The 19,396-nt window shown below is 36.7% G+C and overlaps 1 long non-coding RNA gene across 2 annotated transcripts in view; it reads right to left on the bottom strand.

Moving 5' to 3' along the window:
- Positions 1-19,396, bottom strand: part of LOC134416065 (uncharacterized) — a 176,009-nt gene that overhangs the window by 113,224 nt on the left and 43,389 nt on the right. For both annotated transcript variants that reach the window (XR_010027171.1, XR_010027170.1), the window contains exon 2: positions 15,007-15,123. This is a non-coding gene — a long non-coding RNA (uncharacterized LOC134416065). The remainder of the gene's footprint in view (positions 1-15,006; positions 15,124-19,396) is intronic.

Genomic DNA, 19,396 nt, shown 5'->3' with positions numbered 1-19,396 from the left:
GCAAAGAGAGAAAAATGTATAACCTAACTCCAGAATCCAACCACAGCTCAAAGGAGAAGATGACAAGAGATTGCTATTTAGAAAGATATTCTTCTTACAAAACTTCAAAGATTTAAAGATCAGGCATCAAGTCTAAACCACAATATTACAGACAAGGGAGACTGGCAATACCTAACACACACGAGTGGGTGCACCTCCTGTCTGTGCCCTACCAACCCTTCATCAGGATAAGGCCTGTGTCTGTGCTCTGTTGCCACAGAAAGCACACCCAAGAGGGGGAAGAAGAGACAGCATGTTCTGACTGGATCACCTGTTTAAAAAAACAAGAGTTAAGGAGCCCGGCCTACTTCAGAACAACATTGATCTCTCTTTAGATGCTTCTGCCACCAACTCAAAATGACAACGTAGACCATCTTTAGGTGGATAGCCCTCCCTATGTAGGTTTCTTCTACATCAAAAGAGAACGCCTACGTGACTAACTTTCATAAAATTTCTAACATTTAGGTAGGTAAAAATTGATAGATTTTATTTTTATTAGGGTCTGTATGGAGTAGATTAAATTAGTACTTGTAGTCCAGTTAGTTGTTTGAACTATAGATGTCTATATTACATGGATGGGAAACATCTCCCAAAAAACTCTAGAGACAGAAATAAATTCCTGACTCAGCTATATGTATTTGAGCTAGCAGTGTTCCTTCACCTCTTTCTAAACTTTATATATAATATCATGCAAGCCACTCAGAGTATCCACTGTGGACACAAGATTTATATCAAAATAAGACAAGCTGTACCTAACACAGGCAATGCCAGCTGTTTACCACTGTGCCTAGATTTACAGATTTACCTCATGGAGATCAGAGTTTATGCCATCCTCATTCTCAAAAGATGGCACTTAATGCAGGCTACACAGTGATCCTCTGTAAATTACAGATTATTGAATGTTGATATTTTCTGATAGAGACACATGGAAGAACAAATCTAGACTTGAAGTTTAGACTAATACCAATTAGAAAATAATCAAAACATAAACAACTCTGAATTTGGAAAAAATCCCCAGGGTTTTGGTTTTAGTCGCCATTTGCAATTGGTGAATTCTTTTCACAAAGAGCCTATGACTGGAAATCTTTATGTACTTTACTGAAACATCAACAATTGTCACTGTAAGTTATCATAAATAATCAGATATATTCTGTGCTGAATTCCTATGTTAAAGACTATTGTGAATTGTTCTGACCAGGTGGTGAGACACTATTTAAAACCCCAGGACTTCTGGAAGAACTGGCTGATAAAGTTTTGCTTTGTCTTTCTTTCAAAGAGCCTCACACCAAAATCAGGCTGCAGTACTCTGTTTTCCACAGAAGTTAAAACAAACAAAATATTTTCTCAGCAGAATCTCTCTGCTAGTCTAACTTGCTTTGCATTTAACAAGATGCAAATATTTAACAGCTTGGAAAACTTCAAAGGCAGTGCAACTTAAGAGAACAAAACTGGTTGCTATAATATCCTCTATATCAAATTCTCAGGCACATTTACAAAACAGATATTAAAGAATCCCAAAACATCTTCAAGGAAATAGAAAAATACAAACCTCCTAACGCTCTAACACATACCTATCTTGTACTAACAGAGGGATCAAAAGAACAGTCTGAAGCTGATCAAGACATCAGTCTGAAACTGAGCAGTGTTTTATAGAAGTCTTCTCATTGCAATGTTTAACCCTGCGTGTAGTAGTAATGGCTCTTCTATATTTTATTATTCACTTCAAGTCATTACTAACAATTCCTCTGTAAAGCAAAGGCATTGGAATAACTGTCATGGAAAACTGAAAGAATTTCCAGTGTTGGGTTCAAGTCCCGCCACTGATTTTAACCTAAATTAGTTTTGCATGGACAAGTAAATATAATGATACATACAGACTACTTCTAATTGTGCCTGCTCCTCGTCTACCATTAACTGTTAAAAAAAAAAGCACTTCAAAAAATTAAATTAAATTACTATTATTTACAGTACTATGAAAATATCATTAGAAAAAAAAGTGGATTTGCCAAATGGTTTTGAGCAGTCAGGAATCTTAGTCTTATCTCAAAAAGCAGAGCTTCAAGGAGCTTTATTTTGCCACCCTTCAAAAGTACTACATTCCTACCCCCATCATATATCCAGACACTCCTTGTTTGTCCCAAAGTGTGTTTATGAAGCTAGTTTGGGTGTCAGGAAATAGCAGTGTATTACACAGCAGTGATTTAAGGTACTAATCTGTGATCTGTGGAGTTGTGTGATGCAGGATTGAAGGCATCAAAATGAATGAGGAAGGTAAACAGCCTTATCACTCCAAGATCCACAGTGCAACTAAATTACTCACCCAGTGAGACTGTTTATCCATGAAACAGGAGACAAGCAGCACACCCTCTGGCCAATATTTGAACTCATTTCACACTCAGCCAGCATTTCTCTATTCACACCCTCTGTCAACCTACTCTATCAATGTAGGGAAGACATTTGAAGTGAATTCAAATTGAAATAAAGTAATGACATCACAGTTTTAAGTAGCTGATAGAGGCTTTTGGAGAGACCAAAGTTTCTTAAGGAAGATCAAAATCCCTATGCATTGCACCTATAGAAAAACTAAATAGTTTTCTTATTTTTCCCTCTAAAATACAGAAAATCCCCTTAGTTACTCTTTATTATGACTAGTATCTTGAAATCAAATCCAATGCTAAAACAGTGATGGTGTCTTGGCCTATGACAATTAACATTTGTGGGCAAAATATGAAATTTTTTACTTTCAATGCATTGGCTCAAATAAATACCATAGAAATACTTGGATCAGTCTCAGCAAAGTATCTAGCTAGTTCTTTCCACTTTAGCTCTGGGCCTTTGTGTTTCTGCTCCAGTTCTACTTATTATAAAATAGCTGATTATTTTCCTTCAGTTCTTATATTGGTGACAACTTCCCTATCAAAACTTTTGATAGGGAAGTTGTCACCAATATAAGAACTGAAGGAAAATAATGATTTCTATGATTTTTATGAATTTTCAGCCTTGAAATTTACTATCATACAAAAAAATAGGTGAAAATTTACACCATTTTTAAGTGCATCTATACTGTTCAAAAAAAGTCAAAAAATAGAAAAAAACATTATTATTATTCCAGACAAATATTATTTGTCTGTTACTCTCACTCTGAAAGACTCACAGCAGCTTATTGGTACTGCCTTTAGCAGCTGTGCTCATGCTCGGTTCTGTTTCCAAAGGCACTTGCATCCACATTGCCAGGGGAGACAGAGCTTGAAAAGGAGTTATCCTTCCTCCCTTCACCCCTGCCCTCCTTTTTGTGACTGAGGCTCCTTGCTAGGAATGCCAATACACTTCAGACTACACCCATCACATAGGGAAAATGAAGAATAAAGTCATGATGTAGCATGACTCTCTAGGTTGTTGCTGAAAACAATCACATAGATCAAACGCGTCTGAAGAAAAGAGGGGGAGTTGTCACAACAAAGTTGGAGTGCATAGCTGATTGCTATTCTACTGCAGTATTATCCATATTTTTGAGGTAAGTTTAATGCACCCTCTCAGGGAATTTAAAATACAAGCCTCCCAAAGATGTCACTGTTAGAAGAATACAAGATTCTGAACACTGGCATGTTGAGCTGCACACTTGGCTCCCTGTTATTAGGGTATGCCCTATGAATCAATGCAGACTTTGCAGTTGCAGCTGCTTCCCATCTCTAATCTCTTTTGCCAAGATTAAATACTTTAAAAAAAGCATTCCTGCCTCTGTTGGATTTAAAGGTTCTGTTCAACATATCCATTTTGTTTGCTTTACAGTCAAAGCTTTGAGGTCCAGAGATCGTAACTGGACAGTACCATGAGGATTCTGCAATACCAGCTGCCTTTCATTTCCTTAGGTATTTCAGAGGGAAAAAGAATGGATGAAAATAATGGCCAGTCATTAACAAGTTACAAAATTCTTTACATCAATTGTATAAATATATCTATATATTTAATATATAACAGAACCATAGAATTTCTTGCATTGAATGTCTAAAAGTTGTCAATACCATACCTGGTATTTAGTAGATCTAAGTCAATGTAGATTAATTGAAGTCAGTGGTCATGTTTTGATTTTCACTGAAGCCCTGGTCCAAATTGCAATAGCATGTGTGAGGAGTTAGATCTATAATAGGATAAGTGGGCTATCACAAAAATTGCTTAGGTAGCTGTAACTTCTGTTTCTGTAAGAGCATTTGGCATACGAGTAAGAAGAAGAGCTTTAGGCCAATTCCATCATAGTAATTTATTTTATCAAAGTCTCTGAGTCAGCATGTGCAAACAGTAATTAGGTTAGATTCTTTGCCCAAGACTAATAAAAAAAAAGAGCTAATGATAGAGAAGAATTTCTTAACCATAATAAATAAATAGGAAACAGAGTGGCAGAGTAATTTAAGCATCTCCAAAAAGCTCCCAAATTATTGTTAGGATTCTTGAGGCAGCCTTGCAGTCCCCAGTTAACCCAGCAGAAAATCAGTACTCATGCTCAAGCAGAGACCCAAAGGCTCCTCCCAGGATGATATCAGAGCTGACTCTCACAGACTTCAACAGACCTTTGAATTCCATCTGCTCAGCAACTCATCCTCTCTGATTTTTTTCCATTCACTAAAGACATTTATCCTAGAGCTTTTGAGTAGGTATCAATACAGATTGAAGTGTTTAGATCTTGATCATAATTTTGCATGTAAGTTGCTCCATTGCATACAATGGAACTTTCAACCTATTTGAAATGTTTGGGTCTTTTTAACTTCTTGCATATCCTGGACCAGAATTTAACCAACAAAAATCATTAAAAATTCAACAGTACAGAGTCAGTTTAGACAAACTAAAGATCTGGTGGGTAGTACTTTGGGAGCTAGGCAAAAATTGTAAATCATGAGAATTCTGGGTTTCTTTGAACATTTATACTACTGTATGAGCTCCTAAATGCAGTTCAGACTTGTCCTGTAATTTTCAAGTAGGAAGTGAAAATGGACATTTTCTTGTAAGCAAATAACTATCATTATCACAACCAAATGTTGCTAAACACAGGTGATTTTGTTTTTTATCCTTTGTGAATGCTGGGAGCTTTGAGGGACAAAACTCTGAAAAGTTACATAGATTTATGTTTGTACTAGGCTACACTACAGTGCAAAATAAGACAAAGAAATGCACTGTTAAAAACCACCTCATGATCACAACATTTGGCATTCACTTCATACAGGTGCAAAGGCTTTGCAAGATACAGTACAATGAAAAGGCAGAATTCATGGAATTTAATAGCTAAATGGCATACCAGGATACCACATGAGCTTCTGTAAACTTTATAAACTCTAAGGTTTTTTTAATAGAGTCCTTTTCCATAGCATCAACACTCAGATTACATATAACACAGGCCTTCCTAATTATATTAGTTTAATGAGATCAGTGATAAGATTCAATGTAGCTGATAACAGTACCTATAGAGTGCAACAGAAATTACACCTTTAGATCCTGAGCAAAACCAGAAAAAAAAAAGGCAACTCAAAAGTTTAAAAGAGTAAACAATATTTCAGGCATTATCTCATCAGATAAGAAGCAGGTATGAGAATTCAAATTACTTCAGGGCTAGATTTAACAAAACAGAAACTATTTTGTGTTGTTCCAGCAAAGTAAAAGGGGGCAAAGAGGGGAAGAAAAAAAGATCTCAATGCAAACTTTTTTTTTAGCCATCCACTCTTTCTGGTCAAATAACAAATTTTTTCAACTTTGTAAGAAGCTACTTTTCACAATGGAAATTAAGAGAGAAAAATAGGTTTTAAAAAATTCTCACTGTCAGGGCCCCTTTTCTCCATGCTTTTACTTGTATTAGGAGACCTAATATTAACCTTCAGAAGTTGCTGTGAGCTTGTTACATGCTAAGCAAGAGAGGTGCATTGTGAAAGATCTCTTTGATCTTACTGCCAGGAGTTCAGAATCATTCTGTTGAGCAAAATGTATGTATGAAGAAAAAAAGCCCATCATTTTCAACAGATGACTCCAAGCTGAAGTGAATACTCTGGAAAACAGGCAAATTACAAAACATGGCTGGGAAATGAGGAATGGGGAGAAACTCCTAAACATAGACTAAAATAAAATACTCCTAGATTTATGTTTTTCAAACCAGCAGGACTTTGCACTTGCCCACATACAAGAGCCACCAAAATATTTGTTCTGGATAAGTTTAGCTGTTGAAAGATAACAATGATTTTTTTCTCTCTCTCTCTATAAAAAGGCAAAAATTAATCTTGTTGCAGGAGACAGCACTAATTATTTTTTTCTTTACTCTATTGCATGATTTGCAATTGTATGAGGAAATCGTTTCTCTGAAAAAATAAAGCATGATGAATGCAGTAAGAAACATGTATTATTTGACAGTGCATTTCTAGCAGACATCTGGTACTTCACCAAACACACATTTTTATATAATAAAATACTCTATCAGCCTTTAGATTTAGAAGTACTTGAAAGTCTTCATTAACCTGTTTTTATTTCAATCAGACGAGACTTTATTGTTTTTCAGCTTGGTAACACAAAGCATATTTTTGTTCTAATGCTTACCAATATATTTAAAAATAAGATTACATTTCGCATGTTTTGCGTACATGTAAGGCCAAGGAAATTCCCACAAAACAGGACCAGTGTTGCTAGTTTTGATGCTAAAGGGAGCTTATTGTTAAAAATCTGACAGTGAACTGCAGTGAGAAATCTGATTTTCCTCCTCTTTAGAGAAGTCAACCTTCTGGCTGTTGCTGAAACAGCTCTGACTTCATTGACTCAACCCTGAGCAGGTTGGAAACATAATCTTATCATTCCTGAAATAATGTTTTTCTTTCTGAAACAGCATAAGCATCTCATATCTCTGAAGTATTCTAAAAGATATTGTCCGAGATTCTACAGAGTTTTTCATACAATACCCTCTTAAGCACTATTTTGTCCTTGTATTTTTACAGGATACTTTTCAAAAAGCTTATGCATTTCTGGCAAACATCAACTTTACATTTTTCAGTCCCCTAAGGTGAAGACCTTTCTCTTGGATACAGTTATGAGTAGGGTTTGTATATGCAGAAACCTACTCTCTCCATTTCATTTTCTCAGGCTAAAAGTATAATTTAGTACATTCTTAAATTCATTCCCTGGGAAAAAATATCTGCATTCTGATAAAGCAAAAGGCAAATCTTCAGCCTTTTATCTTACCTTGCACTCTACTAAGACAAGTGTTTAAGTAGCTTATAAACTACTTTTTCTTTTTCTCTTCTTAAAGAAATGCAAATGTAGTATTTCACTTTAAAACACAAACAACTCACATAAGTTCACCTGTTCAAACCATATGTATGCAGTTCAAACCGGGCACTGAGCCTTCCTCTAAACATAGGAGTAAGAAAAATACTATCTCTGTCTTTTTTATGAGTATCTCTAGCTCCCCAGGTGATCCCATACAGAGTCATGAAATCTTTTCTCTGCCTAAATATCATGAAGAAATTTAACACAAATGTGAAAGCTCTTCCATGCAAATCGCAGATACAAATTAGATCACTTCTCACACAGTCATGTTTACCAGCTTTCGCTTAAGGCTTCTTCTGACTTTTATTTTTACAAGTTTCTTCTTGTTTCTTTTGAGTCCTCGCTTGCTTTCAGCAATAGTTCCCTTTGTCTACCAAGATTGCCTCTCTGCATATAATGCAATTGCTATGGTTCCTCTTTGAACACTTACAAATTCATATGAATGGGCTCTCATCCTATCTCAGAGCAGGACATGAACAGCCCCTCACCGTTCTCAGCATTCACCCTCACCTGCATAATTGTAATACACAAGCTCAGGAAAATTACATAAGATCCACTCTAAGGAAGAGTATTTCAATCTATTGTGTCAGGCATCTGAAATACGATTTGGTCATGGTGACACCTTGCATGATTCCTTTCCCTAGGCCTGTCTTTAGTTTTTCTGAGTTTTCCCATTTCAAAATCAAGGAAGCATACTGAAAAAAATATATTTTCAAATCAACAGGACTATTACATGTTACAAATCATTTCTGCTCAGTTTATACAGGAGGATCCCATGGTTTCACTCAATTTGCTAGTAGCAAGTAGGCAGAAAATAACCACAAAACAATGTTCATTTCCAATCCGATTTTATATTCTGAACTCTGGGTTTCATAAGATTTTGTTACCAAAGTATATGCAGTTTTTCTGGAGATCAATATGAAATATGAGAATAGCCTCTAGGAATGACAAGGAAAGGTTAATAAGGGACAAGCCAGGAAAGCTTAACAAGAAAAACCATTATTTCTCTTTTATGATCAGTTTAAAAATGGTTTTTGTTTCTAATAGTCGCACCTAGCTCATTTCCTTCAATTAGCAATTGTAGAAACTTCAGCTGGAAATTTTAAGAAATCATATTCCAAAACAATTTAATAATTGTTATTGCCACTTACATCTTTCATTTATGCAGTTATACAAATTCACCAAGCACAGTTTTGACCATATATCCTTTGATTGGTTGAAATCACTGTTAGAGGAACTAATTTATATGATGGTATCTGCTCCTCCTGTTATTTGTATTTTTAACCTGAAAAGAGCACAAGGTAACTTGTACAACATTTCACTGTTCCTGATTCCACATGGTTTGCTGACAACACTAAGCTGGGAGGAGCTGTTGAATTCCTGGAAGGCAGGAAGATCCTGAAGGGAGATCATGAATTAGAAAGATGGGCAATCTCCAACTGTACAAAGTTTAACAAGGGAAAAATTTGGATTCTGCACCTGGGACAGGGCAACCCTGGATGTACAGAGAGACTGGGCAATGAGATACTGGAAAGCAGTATCATGGAAGGAGACCTGGGTGTCCTGGTTGACAGAAAGTCAAGTCAGCAGTGCCCTGGCAGCCAGGAGGGCCACACCCCATCCTGGGGAGCATCAGGCACAGCATGGCCAGCTGGGCAAGGAAGGGGATTGTCCTGCTCTGCTCTGAGCTGGGACAGCCTCACCTCGAGTGCTGGGGGCAGTTTTGGGTGCCACAATGTAAGAAAAACATTAAACTATTAGAGATTGTCCAAAGGAGGGCAATAATGATGTTGAAGGGCCTTGAGGAGTACCTGAGGTCACTTGGTCTGCTTAGCCTGGAGAAGAGGAGAAGGAGAGGAGACCTCACTGCTTTTGGAACTTCTTCATGATGGGCAGCAGAGTGGCAGACAGTGATCTCTTCACTCTCATGACCAGTGACAGGATTCAAGGAATTGGCATGAGGCTGAGACAGGTTGGCCATTACGAAAAATGTTTTTCACCCAAAGGGTGGTTGGGCACTGGCACAGGCTCCCCAGAGAAGTGGTCATAGCACCAATCCTGTCTAAATTCAAGAAGCTTTTGGACAACGCTTTCAGGCACTCTTGGGGTGTCCTGTGCCAGTCCAGGAGTTGGACTTAATGATTCTGGTGGGTCCCTTCCAATTCAACACATTCTATGACAAGTTTCTATGATTCAACTTTTTTCTCAACTCTTGGCTAAGGATGCAAATTGAGGACTGAGAACGAGCAAGGAATCAAGAATACAGACTAGGATATTTGCCAGTACTGGTCTCATTTATAAGACATGAGTTTTGAAAAAAAGTTTTCTACCTTAAATTTTCCTTCTCAGTTTTAAAGGGAAGAAATCACCTTTGCTTTTGGAGGTTGTCAACTCTTTCTGAATTCTGTGATATGAGACCATTTCTAGAGATACCTGACTTAATCTCTAAAGTCTGCTTCGTGTGACAAATTAAAATTAGATAAAGAAGATGAAGCTCAGTATTGCAGTTGCTGACGTATTTTTGTGAACACTTATTCTCACCATTTTCACTTGTCACAGGGAGTACAAAATCTAAAGTAGGGAGAGAGTATAATGAGAGAAAAGAGAAAAGAATACAGCCTTTGAATAGCACATTTTCAAATAAATTAATTGAAAATAACAGATATTTCCTATAAACATTTTGTGCTCTTTTTATGTTAAGTGCTCTAAAATGACATATCTTGCCATGATGCAGCAAGATTCTTGCATTTGCAAGGATATTAATGCCAAGAAATATACTGTAGGTGTTTATTTCTACTTCTAGCTTACATTTGGGAACTAAGAACAAAAAGGCTGGGCTAGACCCATATTTCTCTGGAGTCTATAAATTTCAAGTTTTTCTGTGTCTGTAAGTAGTTTGAAAATCAAAATCCCTGAAACACCAGGCTGATAACTCTGTGTCCTCTTGTGTTTTGATTTTAAGCCATACAACTAAAATATTGTGTTTCTACTTCAAACAGAAAATGCTTGCATGGGTAGCCAAGGTAATAACCTCCTGAATATTCCTGCCTGGTTTTGTACTTTCTGTAAGTGTTCTAACCCAGTATTTACTGGCAATAATGGTGGTTGTAATACTGGTTTATAATGGCAATAAGCACTATTCACAGTATGAGAGCTGATGAATAAATCTCAGTTACCACATAAAACTCAGGCCAAGGATTTTTTGTTCGTTGCACAAAGTAAATCATGTTTATTGCTGAAAAACTCCAACCTCAAGTCAAGTATGTTGTGTTCTCACATATTGCATTATAACTTGCAATATTAGACTATGCTCAGCACACTCATCTGATCACTGGAGGAAACAGGAGAGTTTGTGTTTGAATTAAGATGGGTGTCGGGGAGGAATGTGAAGCAAGAATTTCAGTTTAAATGGGCTAAGACGGTGCATGATCCAACACTTTTCCTCCACAGAAGACAGATGTCTTATCCTATTTCCACAACTGAACTATCAGAGACAGCAGTGCCCACTGGGACTCTGCCAGGGTAGAATTTTTTGGTATCCAGCTATCAGAAGGAGAGAGGAGAAAGCAGAACTATTGGAATGGAAGGAGATGCTTAAGCATAAAAGCCACAGGGAACAATTCACATATTCAGAACACCCAAACAAGGAGTGGTCCTCAGGAAATGTAGTAAGTAATACAAGGGAATGGGCCTACCATTTTTGTTGTTTGATTTGGGACTTTTTTTTACATAAGAGGAGCAGTCCATTTTCCATATAAACAAGTAAACCTCAAGGTTTTTTTATTTTGTCCTGTGTTTCTTCATCATAATGCAGCTACCTTTAGCACCCCTGACCATGATCTCATGCATGATTTGTGCACAACAGGGAACAGGGTTAGCAGGGAAAACAAGCAGGAGTCTAAGTGGTCTATTTTCGTTTCTGAAATCTTTTATTTTCTGGAACAGCTACAAATCCTATTAAAATTATTTGGCTGCCTTTCACTCCCTATAATAATCTGACTGGCTAAAAGGTGACTTTGTGGTAGCTGCTACTTGTCTTCCAGACCATACTAGTAACAGTAATTAACACAGCAGGAAATACAAATATTTCTACAAGGCAAATAATAATTGCAAGGCAACTGCACTCTTTGACCAGAGTGAATAATGACTCCCAATACCTGTACAAGATTTTGTTCTTCAGCATAGAAAAAGAGAATATCAGAAATGTCTTTTAAAGCCTATTAATTTCTGTTTAGCATCTGTTAGAGAACTGGATAATAATAAGAAACAGCTGAGGAGAACTAAGGAGAGATCAATATTTTCTTCTATGGATATTCTGTATTAATAGGGATGAGCTCTGATTGATTCATTTGTTGGGGAAATGAGATAAATACAACTTCAATTGGAAAAAAAAAAAGGCTTAATGAGGGCTGAAGTCTATATGAAGAAAGAATGTGAGACTAATATCAAATCAAAAACCAATTCCCTAACAACTGCTCTGACTTTGTAGTCATAAAGTTTTGTGATAAAGTTTTGTGTGCACGAAGAAGTACAGTGGAAAGAAAATGGTTTCTTCCCTAAGGCAGACTCCCCAGTGTAAAATCATCGCATCAAAACATGATAATTGTGGGAGAATAAAAGGGGAATTTTTTGGCTGAAATAGTATGAGAGCATCATTTGTCCTTCTCCAGTTTGCAGCTGGAGTAAACAGCTTTATTCTTATTTCTTCTTGCTCATACAAGTGTTGCAGAGCTGATCACAAGAATACATGCTGCAGTCCTGGGACAATGCAAGCACAAGCAGTATCAGCAAGTCAATCTGGCACCCGATGCCCTCAGAATATTGTCCCTCCATTATGAAGGATACAAGGGACTCTACATCCTAACATTTGAATTTCCTATCCTGCCTGGAGAGTGTGGCATCATTAATCTCAACAATCTGGTAAACTCAGCTGAGGATACATCTGGTCATGACTTCTAGGTAAACCCTAGGAGGCCAATTCCCACCTTTGGCAGTGCAATTTATTTACACATAGATGATGAAAAATCAGCTCAAAAATTCCATAGAAGGCAATAAGTCATATAAACACATACAGCAATCTGCCACAAATAAAAACACCCCAAGAAAAATCAATGAAATACATATTAAGCAGAAATTATCTGAAAAGCACAAGATTCAATCACTTAAGCTAAACTCTGTTCTCACATACCAGAATTTTTACCCTTATTTTGAGCGCCAGTCAGTAGAGATGGAGAGGATTACAAATATTTGTTCTGGTCTCAGAATTAAGGGCCATGTTTAGAAAGCTTAAGATCTGAAAGTTTTGTTTCTGTCTGGTTTTAGACAAACATTCTGGATGGTTCACACATTGGCTACATTGCAATGTCTCTGCAGCTTGGTGGGGAAAATGTAGGGGTTTGAGTTTTATTTTATTCACTGATTTTACAGGAGTCTTTTGGAGGCCAGATAATTCATCTGAGTGGGATGTTAAGTGCTAAAGCTACTAGGTGTCTTGTCTTGTTTCATCATGCTTTGGTTTCTTCATATTTCAGAGGAAAATATCTTGATATTTGGGGATATCCTGGGACATTTTCCCCTTATACAAGGAAGGAAGTTAAAATAACTGTTATTTCTAAAATATTCCCCTGAATAATACTAACTAAAAGCAGATATCTGAATATATGGAGAAGGATTAACAGAAAAAAAAAAAAGAAGGGAGTATTGCTGCATTTGCCATTAAACATTAACAATGTCCCCAGTCATAAAACAAGAGAGAGACATATACAGTCCTTATTTCTCATCCTGGGAGACCATCAGCCACAGAATTCTCCCAGGCCTGTCCTCAGTAATGACCAATTTTTCATAGAGCTTCCATCTAGAAGAAGATTAGGTTATGTCCCAGGATAGAAGGAACCTCAAAACATAATTCAACCTTTCCTGAGAATTGGAGTTTAAATCAGAATCTAGCATCCTGTCCAAATGCACCTTGAAAATACATAGGGAGGGAACTCTACTACCTCCCTGAGGAGGTTGCTCCAGCGTATGACTGTTCTTACTGTGAAAAATGTCTTGTGAAAATATCTTATGTCAGGATTAAATCCCTTCCAATGCAATTTGTACTCATTTCTCCTTGTCCTCTCCATGAGGCCTTTTTTATAAACTGCTCTGTATCTTCTAATGCTCATGCTGATATTTAGAACTATACAATTTAAAGCTCTGAAAAGTTAGATATTTTTGTTTGTGCTCAGATGAAATGCGAACTTTAAATAAAACATGTCTCCAAATCTTCCCAAAGCAGCAACAACAGGAACTCTAACCATTACAATCCACATTCCATGAATTACAAAATACTAATGGTAGAAGAAATCCAGTGAAGTCACATAAAATTTCAACTTAAGGCACTTTTTTACAGCACCTTCCTCTACATATCAATAATATAGTTTCTTTCTAAAACATCAAGAAGATCTTTAGAGATTTGTCAGTGAAGTATGTGTGAATTCTGTTTTACTTTCTTTTCCAACCTTTCACTCTAAACACATAACCGTGTTTAAAGGAAGAAAATGTAGGCAATGGAATCAGGCATAATGCAGCATAAGACTAAAATGTAAGAGGGCAAACAGAAGTACTTAAACCTTTCTTCGAGCTCTTGGTAGATTACATAAACATAATTGTATGGAACAATTTTCTTGTTATTTTAAATATTGAATACACGTCCCATAATACTTTTGTGTAAAATCCCTCCCTGCATGTATAGCAATTAATCTTATCACATTGCAGCTGGTGATGCACTGTTCCATGAGCACACTATGTTTTCAACTGGACAGTCCTTTTTTATTTTCTCTTTTTTTTTTGTCACATCACCATTGGAAAGAAGGTTTCCTGGAACTTATTTCATTTCACATCTGATAATACCAAGCCTTCATTCAATACATTACCATAAAAATTAAGTATCAATTATCATATTTACATGAGGTCAGTGAACAAGTACAGGAGATGGAAAGCCTAAAGGATTCATTGTATCTTCTGCTACAAGGTTGTAAGAGAATTCTTGATGAGAATAAGGAAGCAATGAGGAGGAAATAACTCCATTTTTTGTGTGCAGCTATTTTTCATATAATGCCATTAATACTTAGGTAAATAATTTTGAAACTAACGTGTCTTCTTCATAATCTGCCTTCTCACAAAAGAGCACATTAGCCTCTTTTTCTTCGGCTCTAAGTCAGTCACTTTGAAATGAGGCACTGATGGATTTTATTTTTGAGGAATTTTCCTCTCTATTTCTGAATTACTACATTCTAATCAATATATACATTCACAACATGCTAATGTAATCAAACATTAGAAGTGGTCACTGCAAACACAGCATAGTATTTATGTCATGCATGTTTGAAAAAAAAAAGAGGAAACCCACTTGTGAAAGAACTTGCAAAGGAGAAAAAATACTTGTGAAACCAGTGTAAAGCAGAAAGGCTGAGTATTATTTTCAGGAGTAAAAACCTCTTTGCAATACTAATAGATAATCTGTAAATATTTAATTTTGCTTCAAGGAAAGGAATTAGCAGAACAGTGCTCTTTGATCAATATTTGCAGCATTGAGTATAATTTCCAATGGGCTTGAATAACAAAATGCTATGTGTTGACTAAAATATGCTACACACCATTAAAGCTTAATATAAAGGGTCATGAAAAACTTACTTGATCAGGAGGAAGACAATAATCTGATCTTAGTCTGATCAATAATTTCTTGCATTGCAGTAGCACTTGTAGCCATTCTTTTCTGGAAGCTTTGCAAATCGTGGACAAATTCAGTCCCTGAAATCAGGAGGTTAAAGTTATTAAATAAATTAAGATGACTTTAAAGAAACAGGACAAATGGAAGTATGAGCAGTGAGAAGGTAAAAAGTCCAGAAAGGTTTGTGTTCATAGATTAATAAAGTGTTCAGTTCATCATTTTGAATAGGAATCATATTGCTTTCATCTTTCTAGCTTATAAAATGAATAAGAAAAAGTTATTGTAGCTTTTAACCCAATTTCATTTCATACTTTGCCATGGAAGCCAAAAAAGGAACAGCAAATGAGAACAGAAAAGCCTCAAAAAGTCAGCAATGGTTGTGACATCCAGGAACCATCCAAGCAGTTCAATGCTCTGTCAACATCAGGAAACCACCAAGCACCATTTGGGAAACATCAGCCTGTGTACTTAATTCTGGTCTTTTAAATTTCACATTCTTTCAGAAACTGAAAGAAACCTGCCTTGAAACAAATATTGTTCCCATTTTTCATTCAAAATCCTTCCACATATTTGATTCCAAGAGAAAAGTACAAACAGGGAATTTCACATCATATAGGTTTCTAGTGCTAAAATCTTTCAGAAATAAATTGTTGCAATCAACCTGCTCCTCAACTCACCACCCTTTCTGTTGCACCATGTTAAAAAGTCCAGCAATATGGACCTGCTCCAGGGCAATATGGACTCCGGATTCAGAGTATGGAATGACCATCTTTTTTCTCAAGGTTGAACATGGATGAAATCATCCCATGACAGAAGCACACAAACACTGCTCTCACTTGCAAAGGAAGAGACAGGGCAGGGACTTCCAGTGCAGGCAAGCTCTGCTCCCTCTAGACCCTCAATCTTCCAGGGCAGACTTTATTTCCCAGAGTACATCCCCTGTGGCAGATGCTGGATCATATCAACAAAGATAACTTCTGAATAAACACTTGCATAAAGTGTATTTCACCTATCATTTCTAACCAGTAAAAGGTTTAGTCAAGTAGCACTGTATTTCACATTTAAGTTCACATATCCTTCAACTCCCATGAGGTTTTTAAGTGATATATGTCAAAAACTGACTTTGAATGTCCAAAGAAAGCAAATAGACAAAACTATATATAATCTGACATAAATTGTCACTTATTCTTCAAGTATGAATCAGTAAAATAATTCCTAACATTTTCATAATTTCTTTTCAAATGTAGACCTCCTTTTTCTCTTGAAGTATTCTGAATTATCTTAGATTATTATACTTTTCTTATGATTGACCAAGAGTTATGTTAACACTTTATGATTGTTTTTAACAATCTGATCCACCATTGTTACTAACTTTAATCAGGAATCACACATAATCCTAATAATCAATGAGGAATTTTAGAGATTAAATTTCAACAGAGCAACTGAAATAAGAATTCTGGCAGAACTCAGATGCACTGAGATCTTACTGATGCAGACAGATCTCAGATCTGAAATGTCATTCACAATTACCCCAGAGACCTTGGCTCTGAATCTCCAAATAACTCCAGCATTACACAAGCTCTCATCTTCCTGCTGACAGGTTTCAGGATTTGATTTCAAGGGAGTATAAAATTCATCCTTCAGAAGTATTGGGTAAGATAAGAGTACCAACTTAACATGGTGGGGGAAAAACATAAAGCCCCACTGTCTATTCTCACAAATTAAGCACCCGCATGCAAACAATTAGGAAACAAACAGAAAGAGAATGCTTCCCCTATGCAGGCTAACTAAAGATTTCCAGACTATTTTTTATTCAGTATACTGTCTGAGACCTCAGGATAAAACATTCCTCCTACTGACAATAGAGATGCCTCAGAGCCAGATTGGGAGTCTTTTCCATTTTGACTTTATGAACCATGTTTCTTCCTTTCCTCAGCTGCTATTCATCTTCTAATATGTAGTTACATTTGCAATTGCACACAAAAAGTAAAGTTCTTTTATGTTTCATTCTTTTCAGAGATCTTGGTTGTGTTATAACCACTATAACCTCAGTGGTCTCTTACACCCATCTATCACTGGTTACTATTAATCTTTACATTTTTGTGTGATTAAATTGGAACTTGACTCCTGTTCCCCTGAAGAGAAACATGGAAAAGTCACTTGTATTTACTTTGCATGCAGACATAACTTTTTGTACTCTGAATTCCACACCTATGTGTCCAATAGGTACACAAACACAAATAATATTCACAATACAATTCAATGGATTATGATGGATATTAAATTTAAAGATTACTCTTGATTATCAGTTTCTATTGAACTGGCATAACAATTCTGCATGAGTTTTCACAGCATGGAAAAATACATCCAAAATGGAAGCAGAGGTATAGATAGGAAGAGATTGCTGGTTTCTGCTCAGTAAAGCATAAACTCTAGATATTTTATATTCATAAAGTGCTGTCATAGTCCTAAAGAACAGGGAAAAGAAAAAGAAAAGTCAAAAATAATATCTCTATGGCATCATTTCCCAGGGAGCCAGAAAGTACATTCACTAAAAAAGGTTACAATTTTGTTTGGCAAGATGGACATTCGTAACTTGACTCATTAACTGCTCTTTGGTAGAATGACTTAAATAAATCAAATAGGTTTTCTCGTTTCTCCTCTCCAAAGAACTTTATCCCAGACAATTATACATGAAGACAAAACGATATTTTACAGGAAGATTCAATATCTCCCAATTTCATGATCTAAAATTTGGAAAACCAAAATTAGTTTATTGGAAAGTATTAATTAGGATGGCAGGTGAGAATGCATGTAAACACACACATATCACCAATTATTTGGTCTGGTATAAATTTTCTCCTAGGAGAAAAGACAATACATGCTTTCCAATAAAGACAGGCTTATCCACTGTGCAGAGTGATCATACTCCATGCCACTTACATGTCTACATGGTCGTGGCTTTTTTGCTTGCTCCTGACCTATCAAATTTTTGGTAGTTGTCTGGCTTAATTCTGACCAGGTGATTTCAGGGAAAGACAATTTGCATAGGCTAAAAATTACACCTATGTCCCTTTCTAATTTTTGTTTTATATTGCTTATTCACTTTGTGTTTCCTTTACAAAAAGCATAAAATCAGCACAGCATTACTGTGATTCAGATTGAAATCCCTCCCCCCCCAAAAAAAATTATTTGTGCATCTGAAAAATATTCCATCTGCTGATTTTTTTCTTCTGGTACGCAATTATCATCAGCAAGAAGCTGCAAATGCCATTTGATTATTGAATCGGATTTAGGTAAATCTTTCAGACTATAGGACAGCTGGTATAGGCACTTAGTCTGAACACCTGTGATGGGCAAAAGAGTCTTAACTAGAGGAGTTTTTACTTAATTTATTCATTGCCAGTAACACCAACTTTTGATTAATAATTCAGGTACTGGGAAAAAAACTTCAACATAGAATTATGGAATAGAATAAATATTTGGAGCTGGAAGTGTTAAGGTCACCTAGCCCTACCTCCAGCAGAGAGAAGGGTCATCTCTCATCAGGTTGCTCAGAGCCATGTCCAATCTGACCTTAAATGTTTCCAGGCATGGATCATCTACCACCCCTCTGGACAACCTGTTCCAGTGTCTGATCACCCTCAGCATAAAGAAGTCCTCCCTTATATCCAGTCTAAATCTGCCCTCATTAGTTTAAAACCATTACCCCTTGCTCTATCACAGCAGACCTTGCTAAAGTTTGTTCAAACTTTTCTTAAATGACCTGTTTAAGTACCGAAAGGCTTCAATAAAGTCACCCCAGAACCTTTTGTTCCCCAAGCTGAACAACCCCAACTCTCTCAGCCTTTCTTCATAGGAGACCTATTCCAGCCCCCCGATAATTACTGTGGTTCTCTGTTGGACCCATTCCAACACATCCATGTCTTTCCTGAGCTGCAGATCCCAGAACTGGAACACTACTTCTAGTGAAGTCACATCAAAACAGAGTAGAGGGAAAAAATCACCTGCCTTGATCTGCTGGCTTTCAGTACAGCCCAGGAGAGGGCTGGTCCTCTGGGCTTACTTACCTGTAAAAAACCTTATTAATGTTTTTCTGTATTCCTTGCCAAGTTCAGCTCCATCTGTGCCTTGGCCTTCCTGACCCCTTCTACACAACCAGGCAGTGTCCCTACACTCTCACAGGAGTTTGTCCAACATGTCAGTCTTGCTCTCCATTCCCGATTTCTTATTTCTGGGGGTGGAGAGCTCTTGCACTCTGTGGAAAGCATCCTTAAAGACCTACAAGCTCTGGTGTGCTCCCTTATCCCTGGGGGCAGTTTCTCAGGGTGTTCCATTGACTGATTCCTTCAA

Source organism: Melospiza melodia, chromosome 1 (genome assembly GCF_035770615.1).
Source record: "Melospiza melodia melodia isolate bMelMel2 chromosome 1, bMelMel2.pri, whole genome shotgun sequence".
NCBI classification, from domain to species: domain Eukaryota; kingdom Metazoa; phylum Chordata; class Aves; order Passeriformes; family Passerellidae; genus Melospiza; species Melospiza melodia.
Note: the sequence above shows the minus strand (reverse complement) of the source record. Positions and strands in the feature narration are given on the sequence as shown.